The sequence below is a fragment of the Chroicocephalus ridibundus genome, chromosome 23 (assembly GCF_963924245.1).
Source record: "Chroicocephalus ridibundus chromosome 23, bChrRid1.1, whole genome shotgun sequence".
In the NCBI taxonomy this organism is placed as follows: Eukaryota; Metazoa; Chordata; class Aves; order Charadriiformes; family Laridae; genus Chroicocephalus; species Chroicocephalus ridibundus.
The window spans coordinates 3,080,242-3,090,112 of record NC_086306.1 but is presented as its reverse complement, the minus strand read 5'-3'; positions in this window follow the sequence as shown (position 1 = coordinate 3,090,112).

Genomic DNA, 9,871 nt, shown 5'->3' with positions numbered 1-9,871 from the left:
TGCAATCAGAGACCAAAGCCCTGTTTAGATGTGACACAAGAGAATGCTTAACACGCGCTTCCTGCGGATTGCAAAGATGACTCGAACAGCAGCAATTTTTGCTATTAAAATGAACAGTCTGTAATGGCATTATTACTGTCCAAATAGAGATATGAAAATAATTGCAGGCCAGTAAAAACGACTTTGTGTATTGAAAATGAGAAGAAATGGGGAATAGCACTGTGAACACGAGCAAGGGGAGGTGGAATAGATGGCTCTGCAAGAAAGTTCTGTGTTGAGTTTCCTGCCTGTGACAGAATCTCTGTGTGAGCTTGGAGAAGTCACTTCTGCTCCTTATGTCTCTTTTCTTGCTGTACATCTAAGATGACTCTCATTTAATGGACAGGATAAACTGCAAATTCAGTAATGTTTGAGTGTCAAAGCCAGATTTTTCTTCTCCGTATTTTCAAATAACTGATTGTAACGGTTGCATTTGATTAATAGATTTCCTTTCCCCTCCCTGGCAACAACTTGCATACAAACTTGTCTGTTGCTTTTAGAGAGCTCTGCAGCCTTGGAAATCTTTGTGGCAGGGAAGGTCTTCAGGAAAGTCTCTTCAGGGTAAATAAAAATAAGTGTTGGGCTAGGCATGCAAGCTTAATTAAATTCAGTCACCTTGTAGTGTGTCTTCTCCTCTTCACGCTGCTCTGTATTTAAGATTGATGTATGTTTTGGTAGCATGAACCCAATTACAGCTGCATTTTAAAAAACAGCAACAGTTGACTTTCTCCAGGTGAGCCTTGTGGGGTGGGTTGTTTTTTTTTCTCATCGGGGTCTAATTTCAGCCAAACAGCCCAGAGCAGCTCCACCATAGGCCAAGATGCTCTGCCATTACCTATATTTCATGGTGTCAGTACAGTGACAGCCACAGTCTGCAGAGCTGTCACTCGAGTCAGCACTGTCAGCCTGCATTCTGCAAGGTTATGCTCTGTCTTAAATTAACATTAGTTTCTGTTGGTGCCCAGCACTCAGAAATTCCTTATTATCAAAGCTATCACTGCAAGGGGATTTTTCCTCATCCATCACACTGTCACTACATCACTCTCCCTTTTGCCATAGTTTCCTCTATTCTGATTTTTTTTTTACATGAAACTTCTTCTGTCAAGTCCATTTTTCTGTAGTAATTTGGTCGCCTCTCCAGATTTATGGTTTATTGGGATCCACAGCTGCTAATAATTTAATTTCTATAAATTGAGGGAGAACAGATTCAGTGGCTGGGTGAAGGTGTGTCAGGTTTTTGGTTCTATAAAGCACCAGCACCTCCTTTCACAACTCTTCTAATCTCTCACAAAACGTCCATGTGAGCACTGGCAAATTTGTGGGTTTTTTTTTTTTTTCAAAAACAAACAAACAAACCCACCCCCCCCAAACAGTTGAGTTAAGGTATGGATAAACCTGTCAAAAGGCAAGTTTTGCATAAACACTGGCAAATTTGGTTTAAAAAAAAAAAAACCAAACCAACAACAACAAAACCACAGTTGAGTTAAGGTACAGATAAACCTGTGGGAAGGCAAGTTTTGTGTAAATCCGACTAAACGCGCAGGCTGCATTTCAGCCATCTCTTGGCGCAAGTGAGTTATATAAAGCAAATTGCAACAAATCCTTATTAATAATAGCTGTTCTCCAAAGAAGCAGTTAGCTTTCCACTGATGCACCCTGGTGCTTAGTGCTGAGAAGCCGTCATACTAATCAGGATGAGCTGAGTGTCTATAATGAATGCAGTTTTGTTAAGGACTTGCTGTGAAAGTATGAGAATAAGGACGGGGGCGGGGGGGGAGGCAAGGATGGCAAAACCAGTGAGGATGTGTTTCTTCTGAGGAGAACAACAGGATCATCTTTCAGCTGAGTGTTCAATGCCAAGGGGGAAAATGGAGTAGGGAAAAACAGGTCGCAGTAAAGATACTCTGCCCTGGGGAGGCCCCATCTGGAGCACTGGGTCCAGTTCTGGGCTCCCCAGTTCCAGAAGGACAGGGAACGGCTGGAGAGGGGACAGCAAAGGGCCACCAAGAGGACGAGGGGACTGGAACATCTCTCTGATGGGGAAAGGCTGAGGGATTTGGGGCTCTTCAGTCTGGAAAAGAGACGACTGAGGGGGGATCTTATCAACGCTGATCAATATTTCAAGGGGGGCTGTCAGGAGGACAGGGCCAGGCTCTTCTCAGTGGTGCCCGGGGACAGGACAAGGGGTAACGGGCACAAACTTGACCGTGGGAAGTTCCATCTCAAGACGAGGAGGAACTTCTCTGCTGTGAAGGTGGCAGAGCCCTGGCACAGGCTGCCCAGAGAGGTGGGGGAGTCTCCATCTCTGGAGACATCCCAACCCCGCCTGGAGGCGTCCCTGTGCCACCTGCTCTGGGTGACCCTGCTCTGGCTGGGGGTGGGACGAGGGGATCTCCAGAGGTCCCTTCCCACCCTGGCCACTCTGTGATACACTGAATGACATTTTGTGGAGTAAAAGGCGCAGGACTGATTTGTAACTGTTATAGATCAGCTAAAGCTGCACTGGGAACGTGGAGAGTGGCATGTCTCACTCCTGCTGTGGCTTTGATCGTCAACCAGCTTGGGGATGCATGTCCTTCCTTTGGCAAGGGTCACGTAGCTGAGAAGGGAGGCAGAAGGATGTGGCTGGGAAGTTAGAGATCCATAGGTTCAGGTGAACTGACAAGTGAGGCAGAAAGCCCTGTTGGTGTAGAACTATCTCAAAGTACCCATGAAATCAGACAGAGCCATCCATCTGCCTGCGACATCAAGACAGTAGATCTTTCTGAGATCAAGCTGCTCCTGGTGTTATGCTGTGTGACACTGTGGGCAAATATTTCCTCCCTGCGGCAGCGTTTGTTCAGGCCGCAGCTCTGTAAGCACTTGCTTATCGGCTTTGTCTGAGAGCTGGCTGAAATTAAGGGAATTACTCAAAGCAAAACACATATGCAGGAGCCTGATGGTGTAGAAACCTGTAGGTTGGCAATGATGTTTTTCCATTTCCAGTTTGCCAAACCATGTGGTTTATAATCAAAGTGATTAAGAAAATGATAGCTAAATAATGCGCAAGGGTGGCTTTTCCCCTTTTTAGGCTTATTTTAACAAATACGTATGTGGTCGAGTCGGTGATACTACTTTTTTAACTTCAAAATGCCCCAGGTTTAGCAATATTATGTTGATTAACCTAGTCATACATGTTCAGCTTCAATTTTACTATTTGCTTCAGAAGTGAAAAGAATTTATCTGCCCCAGCCCTTGCTTGCTTTTTTGACCTGGTTCTATGTTGTTAACACTTCCTCTAGTAGACAGAATCTGGTTGTACAGTTACAGACCTAATTTGTGATGGCTTTGTTTATCTACTTGGTCACCCTCTTGATGGGTATGAATTGTTATCGTTCCTTTTTTCCTGAATTTTCTCCTGCTGAGGCTCTGGCCCTGTTGGCTTACTGGGTGTGTTTGCATTGGGCATTTTGGTTTGTACTGGACCCTGGGGAAATGTTCAAGCCAGATATTTCAGCGTGTGGCAAATGTGATGGGACAGACATCACACATGGAAGCTTGAAGCACAAATGTTTAAGGGAAGTCTTATATTCTGGATTCAGCAAGAAATACAAATACGTATTTAATTTCCCACTGAAACTGAGATTGAGTGTTTTGTCCAAATACCCTGCAGGTAGGAGGCCAGTGGGATGTGGTTGTGCTACCTGTGGGGTTGCACGGTCAGCAGTGGGAGATGTGCCCTTCAGCATCTTCTCCGGTTCCAAGGGCTGCAGCAGAAGACTGGGGTGGGTTTTGGAGATAGTGAGTTCAACATCCTAATAGTGGGGCCTATGAGAAAGCCCGGGAGGGGCTGTTTGCAAGGGCATGTAGCCATAGGCTGAGGGCCAATGGTTTTAAACTAGAGCAGGGCAGGCTTAGATGAGACATTGGGAAGAAGCTCTTTCCACTGAGGGTGGTGAGACGCTGGCCCAGGTTGCCCAGAGAGGGGGTGGAGGCCCCATCCCTGGAGACATTCAAGGCCAGGCTGGATGAGGCTCTGAGCGACCTGATCTAGTTGTGGATGTCCCTGCTGACTGCAGGGGGGTTGCACTAGATGGCCTTTAGAGGTCCCTTCCAACCCAACAGAGGGTGAGTCTGTGGGTGAGTCTGTGGGTGAGTCTGTGGGTGAGTCTGTGGGTGAGTCTGTGGGTGAGTCTGTGGGTGAGTCTGTGGGTGAGTCTGTGATTCTCTAGGAGGAAAGAATCAAAGTAGAGTACCACCTAAGAGTTACTCTTGGTGTTGCTGGGGGGGGAGGGGGGGGAAGCTGTCTTGCAAGTTTATTATTGCTATTGATCACATTTATTAAGATGACATGAAGTTGCAAACTGTTATAATACGAAAAAAAAGGCAGTTCCAGCAATGCAAAGTGGTCTATCACATAGTGTGCGTGACAACTTTATTACGGCAATGGTCTAATATTGCAGTGGGGAAATACAATAGCTGTAAGTTATGTTGAAACAAAACACAGTGGCCAACGTGTTACTCTATAAAATTTATTTATTTATGAGCCTCAATAATTACAGTGAGCGGTTACCAAAATGTACAGACCAAAGGGAATAAAGTGAGAATGTCACAGCCAGAGCAGCTCCTCTTTGTTTCATCTCTTACAATAATTTTGTGCATCTGTTAGCACTTGAGTTCATAGGGACTGATCCAGCACCTGCTGATGCTGATGGAAGGAGATCGATTACCTTTAGGGGCTTCTGGATTAACACCAGATTTATTAAAACTTTCAGCCTGGGCCCAGTTGGTAGTTTGGAAGGTGAAAGCATCTTGTTTCCGTGAGTGTCTTAAACATAAATTATCTAGGATGTCTGTCACATATTCAGTATTTCCCCAGGTTTGAGGACTCTATTAGTGCTTTAGTAGGTAAAAATGCGTATAATATTGAAATGGACTTTCAGACACGTGTGTGTAATGGTCTACTTTGCAACTGAGGAAAATGCTTGATGTATTTTTATTCTCTTATAATGCCTTTATCGGGGGCATTTAAGCCTAAGTGTGTAGAATAAGAGTTGCTCATATAAAAAGAGAAGAGCTCTGGACACACAGGCTCAGGTCCTGACTCTGGCTTCACTTGACTACGTCAGAAAATCTAGACTCTATCCTTGTCTATAAAGTTATATTAATACTTATACAGGAGAAAGGTTATAAAACCGTTGACAATTTTGAGATCTTTCTAGTAAATGTGCTATTGAAAGGGTGGGTGGAAAATGGAAATATATCAGACATTCCTTAACTTTTTCAAAACCTGCTTTGCCAAATATAACCTAGAGTTTAACTCACCATGAAATTTATTATTCATTTAAATACCGCATTGCTATATTGTGTTCCAACTGAACAACGTTTCCTACTGCTCGCTATCAGAGGGAACAGTCTGCTGCAACTACTCCGTAATTGTTCTACTAATGTATACTTTATTAAACTCCTGCTGTTCTCTTGACTGGTTTATCTACCAAAAATAGCCTGATTAATAAAATGGATGTCAGATGGATACATCTTTACATATTTTTCCCTTGGAATTAGAGAGTGCTAAACAGGCGTTTGATTTTTTTTTTCTTTTTCTTTTAGTGTTAAGCAATGGCAGTTATGCTCTGCAGAGGTGCTAGTGGATTGCTGGTAGGATATTATAAATTTGAATTCAATTCAGGTTGACAGTGATGAGAATTCAGGTGTTAACTGGTCTTTTGTGTCATGGCAACCACAGAACAAATTATGATGCCACTAGCTGAAGTGAACTGAGTCTGGATGAAGGCCCTTTTCTTGGAGTTTAAACTTACAAAATCTGATAATAAACATGGTTGGGAAGGCCTCGTTAAAATCACATCTGCATAATTACATGCTATGTATTTGAAATTCCCTCTGTAGTTTCAAATGGATACGGTACAGGTTTGTGAGTCTGTCCTTTGCCTGCTTCTCTCCAAATCATAACAATTGCAATGGCATTTCTCTGGCTATTTTCAGGCTGCACAGACATTTGAACGCGGCTCTGGTGAGTGTTGTTCTGCAGATGTAAAGCAGTATTTCATTCTTCATCTGTGTTGTATATTCAGATGTTAATGATGTATTGTTGGGAAACTACAATTGTCACAGGATATCAGTGAAAGAGGCTCTTTACTAAATAGTTCAGTGACACAATACACCACACGTCACAATATTTGTCCGTGCCATTTGACACTCTTACATGTTCCCTATAGGGTTTTGGAAGGAGAAATGGGACATTGCAGAGGGCTTGATTATCCTCTCACCAGCAGCCATGTCACTTTGTTGATTTGATGGCATCCCCCCAGTCTACAATGCTATAAATAAAAGGAGGATCAAGTATTATGCTTAGAGAAACAATGTGTTAAATTAATCCATTAAAATAATGCTATCGGCTTCACTGGGATTACTCTCCAGGATGAACTTGTTTCTCCAGTGGTATGTGGCAGGCATTCTCTACTCTGAACAATCACAGAGTAGGTGTCACACAATCCCTCTGCATTTCTCATGTGAACAGCACCCTTCTACTTCAAAAAAAAAACCTAAATGTGAAAACGAAAAGCATGCTTTGTAGACATACGCAGTTTTCTGGGCAGGCTGTGAGGTGCCGCTCTGAAGCGTGGTGTATCTTCCTCTGCTGTCTTCCCGGGCATTTGATGGAGGCCAGCAGAACACTAAAGAGAATAAGGTTTTTCTCTTGAAGCATCCATCACCTGAAATGGGAATGCAAGTCAACATCAATTAGGGTTTGGCATCGCCTTAGCTGTATTCCTGTGCTGTGCAACATAGAGACCGTGAGCATCCTCGCTGTATTCAAACCAGCTTCCTTGCTCAGAAGGACCAACGACTTCAAAGCCAGGCCAATAATTCTTGCAGTGGAAGCCATGCTCTGATATGACCAAGCTTCCCACATCAAGCTAAAAGCTCAAAGGTTTTAGAACTTGATACTTCCAGTGGTATCTCTCCCTGCCAAGCCGGAGGGCACATGGATGGTGTATACTCTAAATACTTTAGACTGTTTCACTCTTCTAACGCATTTGTCTGCACAGAGCCTTTCTGAGAAAAGGGCAGGCAAAGAAAAGAACCTCCTCTGCCTTGCTTAACTTCAGCGAGTACAGTAGAGGGTTTCACATGAGTCTTGTTGGAACACGCAAAAACCGTGAAAAGTGTTTTCCTTTAATGGGAGTGCATTGATCCTGTGGATCTCTGCCATTCTTTTAATTGCGTTTCCTTTTCAGTGTGACTAATCAATAGCAGTTAAGTGAATTTTTTTTCTCTCCCAAACAACAAAAATCTTCAGCTAGAATTGTAGCTAAATTGTCATGCAGAAAAACACAGCAAATAAAGGGTTTGGAAGCAGTGTATTATACACATGTGACAGACCGCGCATATTGCATTTAAAGTCTGGAGAAATGAGGTTGGTCCATCTTTGTGCAACAAAAAAGGTTGATGAGTGCAGTCAAATAGGAGGCTCAGCAATCGTCCTCTAGCTAGGAGTCGCTTTCTACTCAATAATTTTAATCTTTTCTTCAAATGGAAGGTTGCAGCCCGCTCTTCAGTGGCTGATATGCTTAATTCACTCCAAGTGTCCCCAGGGATATCATATTTCTTACTGGCTTTTGACATTTTATATTTTAATTAAGCTTACCCGCTAGGAAATAAGATGCTAACAACTAGGCTTACCTCCCTGACACAACATGATGCCTGGAATGAAATCTGTTGCCCGTGCCCCTTCCAAAGCCTGCGCTATTGTTGTGTATAACATCTCCAGAGGGACCAGGGAGACTGTGTGCGGCATCCAAGCCTGCCATCGTTCAAACAGGCGTGCTTAATTTCTAGCTTGCTATTATTACCCCTTCATCGGGGTGGGAACACTTACCCGGTTATACCATCACATTGTGCCTGGGGAGAGAACAAGAAATGAACATAGATTGTTTATTTTGGGGGGGGGGGGGGGGGAACTGAAGGGGGACTCTGGGAATACAAAGAACTTTCTTGCTTTACAGGAAGAGTGCTTTGGAGAGAGCAGGGCTCTCATTTAATTTGACAGCACCACTCAGTTTGGCACCATCCTAGAGTCGATAATAACATATAGTAAGGTTTTCGCCTGCTTTCCCACTTTTAGCACTGGAATCCGCTAAGAGGGAACAGTATTTGGCCACTTGGTGTAGTGGAAGGGGCCTTGAATACCTTTCAGACTGAAAGCACAGGTCAAAATCCCAAAGGGTAAGAACTTACTGTGCATCAACTGGTACGTGGTGTCATGATCCCATTCATGTGGAGTGTAGAGTGATTCGGGTCAATTTAATCTTCTTTCAGTAGTGGTTAAATCAGTTTAAATCACTTCATGTTTGCCGTGGGAAGCGTGTGTTGATGGGGGCTGGAAGAGCATAGTTCATAGCTCTGAAATTACCAAATTTACCAAATACAGTGCTAAATCCCTGCTCCGTGTACAGTACTGCCTTCTGCTGGGTGGGAAGATTTTGATAATTTTCAGACTCGTATACTTCTTTAACTGAAGTACCCAGTCTTTTTTTTTTTTCTGGGCTAGCCACTGAAAATGCAGAAGAAACAGCTAAAAAATTTCTAGCCTTAAAGAGCTCACAGGCAAGCTGTAAAAACAAAAGATGAGACAGAAGAGAAGCCCAAAGGAACAGTGCGATGGCTCTCAGTAGTGTGAGAGGGACTTGTTTCAGCTTAGCTTTCTAAAAAAGAAAAGGAGGTGGAAGAGTTTTGCGTTAGACCCTTGTATTTGATCTCCTGCTTGCTGCGGTGACATTGAAATTTGTCCTGTCGTAAGTCCCGGAGCGGGAAAGCTGGTTAAGGAATAGTTTATCTGCATGTGGTTTGCAATGTTTACCCTCTTTTAATCCAAAGATATTTGTTTCTTTTTCTTTTGAAAAAGTTTTGAAAAAGAAAAAGAATAAAATGTAGTGGCAGTGAGGAATGACTCTAGCTAGGCTTGAATAAAACTGCAGTGTGATTATGTGCTTTTCTTCATTTGCATTACAGCGGAAGAGCAATCTTCTGTTCCAGGAATATAACTAAATCACAGGTGGCCTCAAAACAATTTTCAGCTTTGCCAAATATTTTTATGTATCAGCTACATTGATTTAAATGTTTTTCTTTGCCTCCATTCTCCATTTGCAGTGTATGCAAATACTTCCTTGCAACATATAGATGTTGGAAACATGAATGCATTAATATTTTACAGAAGGGAGTGTTTGGATTTGGTATGAGACGAGGGGAGCAATGCAGATATTTAAGCTACTGAGTGGGCTAAAATGACCTTCAAGATTGGCCAGAAAAACAGAGCTTTAACAGTTAAGTGCCTCCCAGTGCTGCTATGATCAAGGAAAGAAGGAATGTGACTATTTGGGTGACTGTTTTTTTTTTTCCTGTTTTTACTCAGGCTTGGCTTTAATTGCAAACCGAATTACAGCTCTTTTGCAAACTACTAGTAGAACTAGTGGGGATATACAGGTTTGTGACACCTTTATGTTACTCTGGGCTCACTTGAACTGACTGTGGTCTCTCGAGATCCTGTGCTTCACGTAGGACATCTGAAAGGATGGCATGGGATGGCCGTTTACAAAAGCTGTTTCTGCCAGTTTGAGTAGTAGCCTCAAAATGATGGCTTTAGTGTGAAGACTGAGTTGCTGAGAGCTGCATCGTTTCCCTGCCCTCTTGAACTTGTTTTTCTGGTGCTGAACTACTTTGTCTTTCATTTCTCTGACCTGAAACACTCGGGTCACAGATGTTTGGAAAGTGATGAACACGAGTTGCCCAAATGCACAGTCCTATTTCCAGCACCATACAGTGTGACAAGCTG